Source organism: Larimichthys crocea, chromosome VII, assembly GCF_000972845.2.
Source record: "Larimichthys crocea isolate SSNF chromosome VII, L_crocea_2.0, whole genome shotgun sequence".
NCBI lineage: Eukaryota > Metazoa > Chordata > Actinopteri > Sciaenidae > Larimichthys > Larimichthys crocea.
The window spans coordinates 22,928,804-22,942,094 of NC_040017.1; the positions used below are offsets into that span (position 1 = coordinate 22,928,804).

Genomic DNA, 13,291 nt, shown 5'->3' on the forward strand with positions numbered 1-13,291 from the left:
GTTGGAACGTTGCCTGGCAAACTAAATCCTGCTCGTATGTACACGTCTAAGCTTAGATTTAAGGTAAACACAGAGAAACGCTTCCCCTCTGGCAGATCTGTTGTGCCAATCTCTGCACATACATCATTCTGCATTGAAGACATAATAAACAAAATGCATAAATACTAAATGCATTTTTTGACTTGATGGGGACTTTGCAGTTCTATGGGAAATTTAGGTAATTTAATGAAAATATTTCATGTTTAATTTACCTATGTGCAGCAAAGAAAACTTGTTTTATCACTAGGATGAGAAGCACCAGGTTGCGTCATGTGACATAAAGTTGTGGGGTACATGTGATTTACAATACCATAACATTGTGTCCTGCCAGGTTTTTTTCCATACATCATTACTCATATTGACAGATGTCAAGTCACACACACCCTGAAATGATAATTGATTGTTTCAGTCATAGCCTTGAGATAAGACAATAAGGCACATCTAAATGCAGCTGATAGATTCCTCTATGTGTGCTGGCATGCTGAACATATCTCTATTTTCTAACTTTGGAAATTAAGCAATGAGTGCTGTAAGTGATGATGTGTCGAGGCAAGTGGTGACACTGGTACTATACAGCAAGATTTGTATTGGCTTCTTACCTTAATTGTGGGTTATGTTGCACAAGTCGAATGATTTGATTTTGTTTGATTTTTCTATATCATCTAATGTCAAAAACAAGATATGGATTAAACCCCAGCAGAGATCTGTAATGTCTTCGTGTTAGTAGTGTCTACATGTGTCTTTAAAACAATCTCTATTGCAGAACCATGAACCATATGATGAGGTTAAAAAAACACATCTCTAATGTTATTCTAAGTAGTGTTATTATCATGTCTTTAAAGGTACTACTGCAGGTCATTTATCACGCTTTTATCACTCACTTTTACAAGCCTTGCCAGTCGTAATGATAATTACAGTATCTGTTCTCTCCTAGGAATGCTTGGACTGAGTCCCTTTATTCGCCGCCTTTAACGGCTTCTGTCTTACACATTTACAGTATTCTTTAAACAGCACAATTGATAACAAGGAGATATTTACATCTAAATAAAGTGAAACATTCAATATGTTCCTAATTTGAGAGCGGCTGTTGGCAGCCTTGATGTTGATGTAGCAGACTCAATATGTTTGGCCTTGCTCCCACACTTTCCTAGCAAAGACATTTTACTGCCTTGGGAAAGTGCACCAATGATGTTTGCATGTGTACGTGAATCTTCCGTTACTGGCGTTGTCATTAGTGCTCATCTACTTAATGTTCTTCAAATGTGGTCAGTGACTTTAGGTTCACACACTTTATGTAAATATGGCAAGATGCATCTGACCTGATTCCTCCAGAATATGTGTCATGATGACCAGCAGCTCAGTCAAGATTATCATATGTAGCCCGACAGAGACTTAGTTTCACTCAGACGTACACAAAATGTGAGATTTGTGGGAATGTGGTTCATCAGACAGCTGAAACAATTACATGTGTTTATGTTTGTATAGTTCCAGTTCTGGAAAGAAAGGATAGAACATATACATCATAATGATCATTAGTGGGCAAAGAAGATAACTTCTGCACTGGTGAGTTCAAATGCTTTTATTTCCATGGACTGACATTATAAACAGAGTGGTACACCTTGGCTAAATATCATGCAGCTACAATTATACCACAGTAAAACCACTTAATGTGAGTAATCTGCAACCACATTCACTTGCCATGCACAGCCAAACCTGAAACAGCCAGTCTCTTAATATTTTTAATGTAATTACAGAACAAGAAGAAACAAGGAGCAAACTCAAATTTAATACCTTCAATTTTACAGAGGGAAATATCCTAACCACAAATTATGTCCAGGCACAACAACCCCCCTTGAGTTGAAGTTTATGGGATGCATACCATGGTTTAGTGCAAATGACGCCAGCTATCGAAGTCATTTCTCCTGAGGTCAAGTGCTCATGCACAGAGTGCTGGAAGGTTGCTGAAGGGACTTACTATTGCCTCGGGTGAAGCAAATAACTTTTCAACAGCTGAATGATTTATTGAAGCCACTTCTCTTTTTCTTCACGTCAGCAAGCGCTGAAACGTTTACCTTTATGTTATACTTAGTCACTCCTGGTATAAGACTGTTTCAGATTAGTTGTACTCCATTTCATATTTAGCGCACTGTCAAAGCAGACACCCTGAACTGGGGACAGAGTGTTTTTCCAAATATCAGAGCCTTGTTTCAGCTCAAGAGTGATAGCTCAAGACTCCACTGCAGCTTCTTGGAGTCAGAACAGGATCTCTCTGATCATAAATCACAGAGCAGAGAAGGGTTTACAAGGGACCGGCTCCATTTTCTTCATCCACCATTAGAGGACAACATTTTATCTTTAATCAACCTCCTGTAACTTATTAGGATATCAACTGAGAACAATGGACTTATACAGACACAGTCTAACTTGTTTGTCACTCTTCACTTTATTACTGTGTGCACCTTCTTATTAATAGTGTCTTCAATTTAATCATCATCATACTTTTTTAAAATGAAAGTGAGCTCAAATATGTTTACCTGAAACAACACGGGTCATGCAGCATGTGTGGGTATTCTGGTAAGAACTATATTATAATCACAGTTGTTGTGAACTCTCACACTCTCGTGAAACCAGAGCACATTTTTTTTTAACTGAAGGAGTGACCTGTTGTAGCCCAGTCTAACTCCATGCACTGTGGGAGCAATAACTTACAAGCTTCAGCAGACGGCTGAGGGGGAAAGTGTGACTAAAGGTCTTGATGTCCGTTAGGGCGTGTATTCATTCATATGGGTTTTATCAAGTGTCCGCAGAAGGCATTTATTCGTGTCTCAAGGATAACAAATTGTGGGACAGAGGACACAGCAGCTGTGTTTTTGTCAGCTTTGTTTTTTATGGCTTCAACAAGAAAAGACAGACAACACGAGTTTTGACACTAGCATTAATTTGATTCATGTGTTGTCAGCTTTCTCCCCCTCTGTCCTGGTTGCATACTTTCCGTCTGGTTCTGTCTGTTGTTATGGTATAGTTGGTGCCATCAGCCTTTCATAAATCACAAGCTTACACGCATGAAGCAGATTATATACTTTTCATAAATTGGTGATCGAATACTTGATGATAGGATACATTGTATCATATTGAATTCAACATCTGTACTAATTGGTTTTCATGCCTATTTAATTACCTGCATATGGCATTGCAGTGATATATCTTGTGATGTTGATAGCTTTTTTAATGGGCTCTATAAGTTAGAATAGTGATGACATATATATTTTATTTTATTGCTGTAGTTTTTACATACATTTTTTTATACATTTTATAATTGTATGGTCTAACTTGACCTATTTCACTTTTGTGTTATCCATTTTGCTCGACTCTTTCTTTTGTTGTCTACTTCTGTTTTATTCTTGCTCTGTATAATATGATATATATAAATAAAATAAAGTTTGAGTTTACCAGCATTAATCATTAAGTGACCACTTCAGCTGACGAATAAACCGAAGAAAAACACGATTTAGAAAAAGTATCATTTTCAACATTAGATGTCTGAAATCTTTATTTATGATACTAAATACGCACAAATAGACCTAACTTATAAAGGCTGATGATGGAGCTGCATAATTTATGGGTTTTGCTGCAGGAAGATGAACCACAAAGGCCGGTTTACACAAGTAAGATGAATACCTGAGACACAGCTCTCTGCATTTACGCATATTTTCTTCTGACCTGTGCCCTGTCTTTATTTCAAAGGCATACAAAAAACGAGACACGTATTATTAGGTGACACAATCCATTACTTTGGACCATAATTCTTACATAACATAGACCATAACATATTTATATGGCATATGATAAGTTATGAAACCTTTATATCTGAAGTGCCATATAAAAGACTGCCATAACTGAAATAATAAAATCTGGACGAAAGAACAGAAGAAAGAAATAAGTACGAACTGGCCTATGACTATGACTAATGATGAAAATGTAATGATATGTTTGGATGTGCTCACTGAAGACCAGCAGTCTAGAAAAACAAGAGTTCAGATGAAGGGAAACTGGGGCAAAACAGTTTTATGATGTTTTTTTAAATGAGGAGAAGTAACATTATGAGAGCTAATCGCAGTGCTGTGGAAGAGATCCATGGAGCTGCACATTCATGTCTGATTTCATCCTCTGAATCCTTCTATGAATAATGTGTATATGTATGAACTATTCATGCAACTAAGCTGATGAGAAAACTTATGAAAATACAGCTTAGTGAATTTTATGACTTTAGTTTTTCTCTTTCACCAAGCACAAGAATATCATTTAAATGTTGGCCGAGTTATCAGCTCCCATTTATCATCGTGTTATCGTTCCTCTCAGTGAGTTTTGAAATACTCTAATAAATAAATCTTCTCATTCTGTGCAAAGAATGCTGACAGGGTGTTTTTTGGATTAAATGAAAGCTTGACGTGCCTTCATCTGTGTGTGGCAACTGGTGATGAAGAACAACAACTGGCGGTGAAGCATTATTATGACCTTTAAAACTACAGCTAGAATCATTAGCGACTTGTTCAATCTTTCTTTAACATTGGTAGAAAAGGAAACTACATTACTATACTGATATCTTCCTGACAGATTTATTGTTTTGACCAAATCTCATGTATGACTCTATAGAGTTGAAACAAACAGCCTTCCTATACACTAGTAGGCACATGTGTTGCTCATATGTGACCCAGTATGAAAGACAAAAGATGGGAGTCACCAGCCTGTTTCAGCTGCTCACCGTGACAAAGCAGCAAATTTACAACTTCCTTATGGAGCAGAGTTCAATGCACATGCATAATAAACCGTATCATGTGCATAGACGAGAGCTTCGTAAATAAATACTACAACAGTAAAGTACAAAGACATTTTACTGTGTAGTGTATTTACTGTGAATTCATTCAAAGGGAAATCATCATAAAATTGCTTTTTACTCATTCTGTTGTGGTATTATGCACAACAAGAAAAATAATGAGTACCAGAATTTTAAAGACAATAGCTTGAATTCCTTCTAAATTATTAGAATTAGTTTGTGCTGAAAAACAAAAATAGACATAATTAAACAGGATATAAACGCGTGCTAAAGTCATAGAGTATTACTTCCACATGTGTGACGAGCGTGTCCAGTCTGGCCTCTGTGCTGTGGTATCTGTGCAGGATGCCGGTGCTGGAAATCTGTCAAACTGCTGATGAGACTGATGTTTAACACATGCCTTTCTTCCCACAGACTATCTGGACAATCTCTGCGATAACTGGCGACAGTCAGAATAATAAAACAGGGACATGAAAGCTTGTGAAAACAATTACTTCTTAGTTAATTATGCATGTTGGCTTGCACTGCTGATTTATTTTTTTTTTTTTATGGCTGTAACTTTTTCTGTTTGATGCCCGTGCTGAAAAAAGGCAATTAAATGGTCTTTAGTGGCATTTCTACCAAGCTGCAGGTCTAATCACTTCCATGCTCGTGCAAAATGGTTCAATTATCAGAGCTCTAATAAGTTTTGATGAACTTAAATTCATAGCAGTATAAACATCACTGTCTCCAGTTCCATGGCTCATCAGATCTTTCCATTTGAGATTGGATTTGGCGCCCTCTGTTGATTTTAATCCTCATCTATCAGTAATCATACAGTCTAATGATACCAGTACTGACAGTTTGAATTAAACTACAAGCTGATGTTCATGATTTACATCACTGTGATGCTCACACAGACTTCATATTATAACAATACACTTTCACAATATTTAACTTTTTTTATCTGATACCAGCACGAATGCCTCGTGTGACTACTTAATAATAACTACTCATGGGGGCCATTATGTTTGGCGCGTCATGGAAAAGAAAATGGAGCAGTTACCATGTTAAAAACAAATAAAGAATAAATGATGACTGTTTATTATGAGGTTGTGTTAAAAATCATTAAAACCGTAAAGATTAAATTACTGCAGCTAAAAAAGTACTACAAGTCTGCACACACGTGTGATTTCTGCCATTTCAAAATTTTCCACAGTTATTAAGTTCAAGTGAACTCTTTACAGTAGATTAAAGAATATTAATGTGTGTCCCTAAGCCCAACGTGGCCTGCTATGTTTTCCAAATATTCTCTTTTCCTCTACTGCAGTGATTTGTTGGGAGTTATTTGATTAATTAGAGCAACTTTTCACAATTTTTCCCAACAGGTCGACATTTACTGTAAGAGATTTGACAGAAGAATGGAAAGTACTCTCCACCCCTTGGTCTTGAGAGAGTATCTAATTAATCTAAAATATCAATATTACGTAGCAACGATTGTTTCTTGTTGTCCCCAACAGTGGAAACATCGTCAAACAACCATATTGTGTATATGACATTTTTTGAGCAGAGTGCTGATTTCCTGTCTCTTTGACCAGTGTTTTTTCCTGAGCTTGTGACTCAGAGGCCTAATAAACAGATTTCCCTGCTCCAATCCGGCTGTGGGTGGCCAGCAAACATGGAAAGGTTAAAGTGTTCACCTCCTGAACACATTAATCAAAGAAGTGTCGGGTCATGTGTGGGAATGAAAACCTTCTCTGCAGCTGGGTTGCCCTTTGAGATGAGGTCAGAACAAAAACAGATTGGTAAAGTTCAAAGCCTTTAAAAAACAAAGCTGTTTATGTTTTTTAAGGAATATCTTTAGTCTGAAAATGTTATGTTTTGTTTCAAAAGTAGTTTTTATGTTGTTTCTTATCATTAGTGGTATTGTGGATTTAAGGGTTGTTTGTTTTTTTGCCAACTAAACAAACCATCAGACCACCAGAGAACAATTAGCACGATTTCATGATACCTCTGACATTTTGCCCAGTTTATTTTGAAAGTATTTACCGGAAGTCTTACATGTAGTTAGGTTTCCATTTTTGTCACTTTATTTTGAAAGACTGCACCAGGACGTGTTAGTGTATAGTTCTCTGCATTGACGTAAACTTGACGTAAAATAAATGTAATGTAGTTCTCATGTGTGGCCACTAGATGGCAACAAAACGCTGAATTCAATTGTCCAGTCTAGTGTATTTAGTATGAGTGTTTGCTGCCATCTAGTGGTCACAGCTGTGAACTGCAACCGATAAAAGCCACCAAGTGAAGTTTCGACATAAGACTGCTGGCAGTAATGAGTTCCTATCTGAATATAATATCCCTGTATCACCTGCAGATTTTGCCAAAGTTTTTGGAGCAATCCCATCTGGTGTTTGCATGTTATTTAGATCTCAACCCAACATTTGTCCCTGCTGTCCTTTTTAGGACACCCCTGTAAGGAAAGCTTGTTTGTCTGGTAACCATGGTAATAGCAACAAATTAATTGGATTACTGTTCGTGGTCTCATACTGGAATAAATTCCTGGAATACACTGACTGGAGGAAGATCTAGCTCTTACCCAACCGATATATGTTAACTAATAAAGTGAGAGAGGTTTCATTTAAAATAATTTATAGATGTTATCCATCCAATGATCATATTGTTAGAAGATTCAAAAAAGATATTGATGTGAAATGCACTTTCTGTTCTGAACATATTGAAACAGTTACTCATTTGTTTTGCCACTGCCCCTTCGTCCAAAGTCTGTGGACTGATATCTGTAACTTTATTGCTAAAAAAATTTGATAATGATTTTAAGTTGTTGTAGGGATGTACTATTTGGGCTCTTTGACTTGAACAAAAATAGAGTAAGATTAAACGAAACATTTATTATCAATCTCATCATACTAATGGCAAAATTTAATATTCATAAGTGTAAATTTACTCGAGGAAAACCATCTTTTGTTGCCTTTCACAGTGAGCTCAGGCAGTACATTAAATTTTCTAATAAGACAAAAAGCTATCATTTAAATATATAATGTAAACTCTTTGTCCCCCTGGTGTAGAATATACATGTGGAATGTTTTTGTGAATGTTTTGTATGTGACCTTTGTTCCTTTGTTTTATTAAACAAAGTTCTAATAAAAATAAAATAATAATAAATACTGTTGGCAGTTGAATGGGTGGAGGACAGGGTGGACAGGAGGACGGTTATATGTAGTGACTCAATCTCAAAATCACTCTTGAGCATTAAAAATAGATCCGCAAAAACACATTAGGAAATATTATATGAAATACTGTTGAGGCGTTCATGTGGGTACCAGCTCATTTAGGGATACAGGGGAACGAAAAAGCAGATCAAATTGCAAAGGAGGCAGTAAAGAAAGAGGATGTGGGAATGAAAGTAAAAATGATCAAAAGCAGAAGGAAAAAGTGTGATATGGAAAGAAATAATCAATGAATGGAAACAAAATTGGAACAAGGTGAAGTTGGAGAGGTAGCAGAGCAGATGACCATGAGCAGACTAAGAATAGGGCACAGTAGATTGAATAGAACACTCAACATATTAGGAAAACATCCAACTGGTTGGTGTAGATGTGGGGAGAGAGAGACAGTGGAGCATGTGATGGTTGCTTGTCATGGAAAGAAGAAATGATGGCAGGTTGCAGAAGACAGGAACAGTGGAAATAGTTTCAAGAGTTTAGCAGGATGTGGAAATCCAGAGAAGGGAGAAAGTCATTGTGAGATTTCTCAACTGGACTAATCCAAAGAAAGAAGTAAAGTCCAGCAGATGGCAGTAAATGCAACATTAAGGATGCCGACTGCCAGTAAACATAAAAGAAGATCGACATCCTGTCACGATGGTTTGAGGGTCAGTACTGTGGGGAGTAGCGTCACGTCACGTCACGTCACGTCACGTGAAAAGGTCCAGCAGCTTTCTATCAGTCACTCTCAACTTCACCCAGAGACGTTTCTGCGGCTCGGAGGACCGACCTGACGGGAGATACGACACAGCTGACCGGCTAAGCAAGCTGCAAACTGTGGGGTAGCAGCGTGGAGAGCGTCAGTGGTTTTCCTCACAGACTCGTCGGTGTCGTATTTAGTTGGTACAATAACATCAGAAATGAGCTCACCTGTTTTGACAGCAGACACCTGGAGAGTCATGTGACGCCACTTGTTGTTTCTGAGGTGTTTGAAAGTGACTTCTGGTTGTGGATGAAGTCAAAGTAAAGGTTGGTAGGTACTAGGAAGTGTGGAGAGTCAGTCAGGGCTGTGTCAGCTGTTTGTGTGGATACACTGAAGCTGTGACTGTCTTGTTTTGTTTCAGAGGGGATGGAGAAAGCCAAACAAGATGCATTCGACAACGCCAGGCTGGAAGTGATCAAAGATGGCTATGAGAGAGCCTTCGAGTGCCTCAACAAAGGGCTGACGGCGGATGAAGCGGAGACAAGGCGAAGGCCTTGGAGCTGTACAGCGAGGGCGGCAGCACCTCCCAGGGCCATCAGCGTGCTTCGCAGGGAGAGGAGTGTGTCGGCAGCACCTGGGAATCAGCCAGACGGATGCAGCAGAAGATGCAGGAGACGTTGAACAACATCACCACGCCTGGCCGGTGCTCGAGACCACCCTGACGATGGAGTTGCACCCACACCGAGCGGCCTGGTGGTACGGACATGTCTGCAGAAGGTCTTCACCCAAAGAAGCCAGAGAGGCCTGCTCCATCAAACCTGCTTTCTGCCAATGGCCAGGCAACAGGAGCCGTAGGAGGCAGGCCAGTGAACAGCCTCCGGTTTTATTCTCCTCAGGCGGCTGACGGCCATCTGTCTATCTCGTACGGGACAGAATCAGGGGAAATGTCGTTGGTTGGAGACGAGTTCTACAGCCGTACGTCCAACTCAACGCCATCTCCGCAGAGCAGGGTGAGAAGAGAGGAGCGCTGTACATCCCTCACGGTGTCCAGATATCTTTGTCACGCCTGAAGGGCAAGTGAGCGCTCCATCGTACCCGGGCAACCTGCGCCTGGTGAAGTTTCTAGTGATCGCACTGAAAACATGCCCGACAGACCACCGGCATTTCTGCAGGTAACAGGATCGACACATGAAAACACACATAAAAGCTTGAAAGGACCGGATCAGGCCTGCCCGCCACTGCCCTGCTTTGTCTGATGCAACAAGTGAAAGGCCATGTCATCACCAGATCTCTCGTCCGCGCCCTTTAACCTAATTTTACAAGATTATTGCTCGGCTCATAAAGACCTGTAGACTGTGAGTCATCAGCAGGATCAGATAGGCTTGTTAAGGATCTCTGCCCCTCATCTTATGGACGGGGTCATGTGAGCGTTGTTTACTCTAGTGCCCCAATCCTAATGGGTTTATTTGCATGATGTCATCCTCCTGGGAATCCACAATCGGGATCATTATTCCAAAACCTACTGGACAGAATCTTCCCTCCATATATACAGCTCTGATCTCAGACCATACAAACATGTTGTAATGTAAATTATAACAGAAGCCCACCGTCGCATTCAAGTGAACACCGCCACTAAAACAAGCGCTTCTCTTTTCTGTAGGACCAGAGTTCAGGGTCTTGTAAATAATGTGAGTTATGCTTTTGATCGTCATCATGCTGGGCTGTGCCACACTGTAACGAGTCTGCTTTTGCAATTATACCTGGCAGTGATGCAATGAATGAACTTATCGCTGGTGTGAGATCAGTTTTAATAGCTTTTAAAATGCGTCATAAAGCAAAAAGCCCTGCCAAGACTTTTTATTTTTCACATTAACAGCTGAACAGTGTAGAATACACGTGCACCTGCATCTTTTTCTCATGGGAACATCCATGTTATCAGTCGGACATACCAACTGCACAGATGATTCTGTGACGCTCACCAGATATTTCTCTTCTTCTGCGCAGTCACAGGTATGAATGGGCGCACAGTTTGGCCTTTGAACGACGTGATTTGTAAATGTGGAGGTCAAACTGCATGTAAACATTACAACAAGCGATAAGATAAGCGACCACATGAAGCCATGTGAAGGTTTTTGTTAGAGGACTAAATCAATACATTAACTCGTTTAACCTGTTTTTGATCAGTTTTCATCAGCAGTGTTTGTCCCCCCCCCCAGCCCCGATACTCTGACAGCAGATCATGAGACTGAAATTTGACTCTTAGTTGGGGAATTTCCCAGGTGGTGGTGTTGCGGGGTGGGGTGGGGTGGGGTAGGGGTGACACTGGTGAATCACATGAGTGCGAGTAATTATCTAAACCCTGCTTAGCCTGATATGCCCTATAATCCTGTTAGACATGCAGCAGTCAGAGGGAGACCGTGTCCTCTGGTTTGTCTTCTCTCGAGGCGTTCACTGTGTCACACTAATCAGAATCACCATAAGACGTGCACAGGAAGTCATTTTGGAGGTTATGTTTGAAAACCCACATGTGAAGCAAAACATGTAAATATTAGGACACATGTTGGACATACACATCATTTCATTTTCCAGCTCATGCATTCTTATCTGTTAACTCTCATTTGCTTCCGGACAGGTGTGTGACTGGCCTACCCACTGATGGCCGTAAACTCCCCGGTGTTGCTTTGTAACACTGGTGTGTTTAGGTTTCCGGACATGATGGCGCCAGCGCCCGGCATTATGTGGGGGGTGGTGTATCCTCTGAGCTGCCTGCTGCAGACAGAGTGCTGTTCCAGGACCTGCTGTCTCAGATGACTGATCTCAGGGTTCAGGTCAGTGCTGCTGTGCAGTCAGATCTGTGACAGAAAGACAACATGGTTAGACATCTTCTTCAGGGAACAAATGCAAATGGGGCCTGTACATTATATCATGTCCCTCTCATCTGCAGCTCAAACCTCATTTATTTTTTTAAGCTGTTTTTATTATGGATATTATTTTAAAGCGGAGATGCCACTCACAGTGTTTTCTTCCATAATATCAATGTAATACAAGAATAATACTTGAGCTTCAACTGAAATATTGACTTATCACCACAATAAGTGTTTCCCGTACAGAAGAATCTCTTTAAATCAGGGCGACCACTGAAATAGATTTGTCCTCCACACATAAAAATATGTTTTTGTGTGTTGAAATGCAGTTGAAAGAGCAGGCTGATAAAAAAGTGTGCCAGAAGTTTTCATCTGGTAGTAGCTTGTGTTAGGACTGCTGTTCGACAGCCCCTAAACACCCTCCACCCTCCACCCTCCAAGTGAATCATCACAAACACATTTCGCAATCACAGGAAATGCTTCAAGATATTAAATCTGTTCCCTCATGACAAAGTTTACTGCTTACGTTGCGGTTTGAGAGGCACAGACTTTGGAGGATTTTGAAGTTTTTTTCCATTGTCTTGTCCTGGCATGAAACGCTTGCTTTACTCTTCTGAGTTGGCACACATCTCTTAAGTTACCCCTGCCTCAGCATTGAGGGGATTTGACACAGGCAGGTGAGGAGAATTAATCGGTTATAATGCTCTTATCTGCAGCAGTTAGAACAACCTCAGAGCTTCAGCTGAAAGGCAAGTGCCGGTTCATCCATGATGGAGGGAAAGGCGATGGCTCCGATCGAGCCATGCAAGGTCATTTTGAGTGGTGTAGTCAGGCTAGTTATCGTCTCTATGGACGTGGTTCCTATGAGCAAGTAGGCACTTTTTACTTTTTGCTTTCATTTTTATGTCGAGTAGATTTGATGTTTTCAGCACAAAGGGAGAGACTGTTTCGACCGCACTGACAGGGACATTTTTCAAATGGTAGCCTCTTTTTGCAAACAAATAGCGCATTGTACAAAGAAGCCCAGAATATAAGACGAGCTATTGTGTGAATTGTGGGGTTACTTGGAGGCAAGATCTCAGGGAGATGTGCACAGCTTGCCCAAAGTGGCAGATAAAGCATCCAAAGATTTTGACTGACAAGTAGGTCTTATTTTTAGCCCACGTTGTCTGTATTCATCTTACCGCAGCTAACCAATGTGTCTGTTTTGATCAGGCTCCAGATGAAGATGCCGAAAGCGTTAATCTCAGTCAGAAGGGCCCATTGTTCCGCCTGAGGAGGCTGCACCGACAGCGACAGAGGACGATAAGCCACTGCCTGAGTGGAGTGAAAAGGTAGCAAGTGGGATCCTGTCAGGTGAGGTCAAACTGCATCTTCTCCCTAAATTATCCTTGTGAGTTAGTTAGTTAGGAAAACATGTCACGTAACTATCCCAATATGTGTTCCTCTCAGGTGCGTCCTGGCTAAGCTGGGGCCTGGTGAAAGGTGCTGAGTTTACAGGCAGCGATTCACAAAGGGGCGTCTAAACTCCGAGAACACATCACACCAGAGGACAGACCCGCCCACGTCAGCCCCCACGGTTACCCAAAGGTCTCCATGTCGCCAAGCAAGCAACAGGGGAGCTGTCAAAGTCAGCCAGTTTCCTAGGGGA

At 40.5% G+C, this 13,291-nt stretch overlaps 1 protein-coding gene and 1 pseudogene across 1 annotated transcript in view; both read left to right on the forward strand.

Annotated features, from left to right (window-relative positions):
* Positions 1–8,720: 8,720 nt before the first annotated feature.
* LOC113746074 (spartin-like) overlaps positions 8,721–13,291 on the forward strand; it is a 4,726-nt pseudogene continuing 155 nt past the window's right edge.
* The window catches only part of LOC104923289 (spartin-like), a 12,975-nt gene continuing 8,458 nt past the window's right edge, over positions 8,775–13,291 (forward strand). Inside the window, exon 1 of the mRNA XM_027280406.1 lies at positions 8,775–8,795. The gene's annotated coding sequence lies outside the window, so the exon portion shown is untranslated. The remainder of the gene's footprint in view (positions 8,796–13,291) is intronic.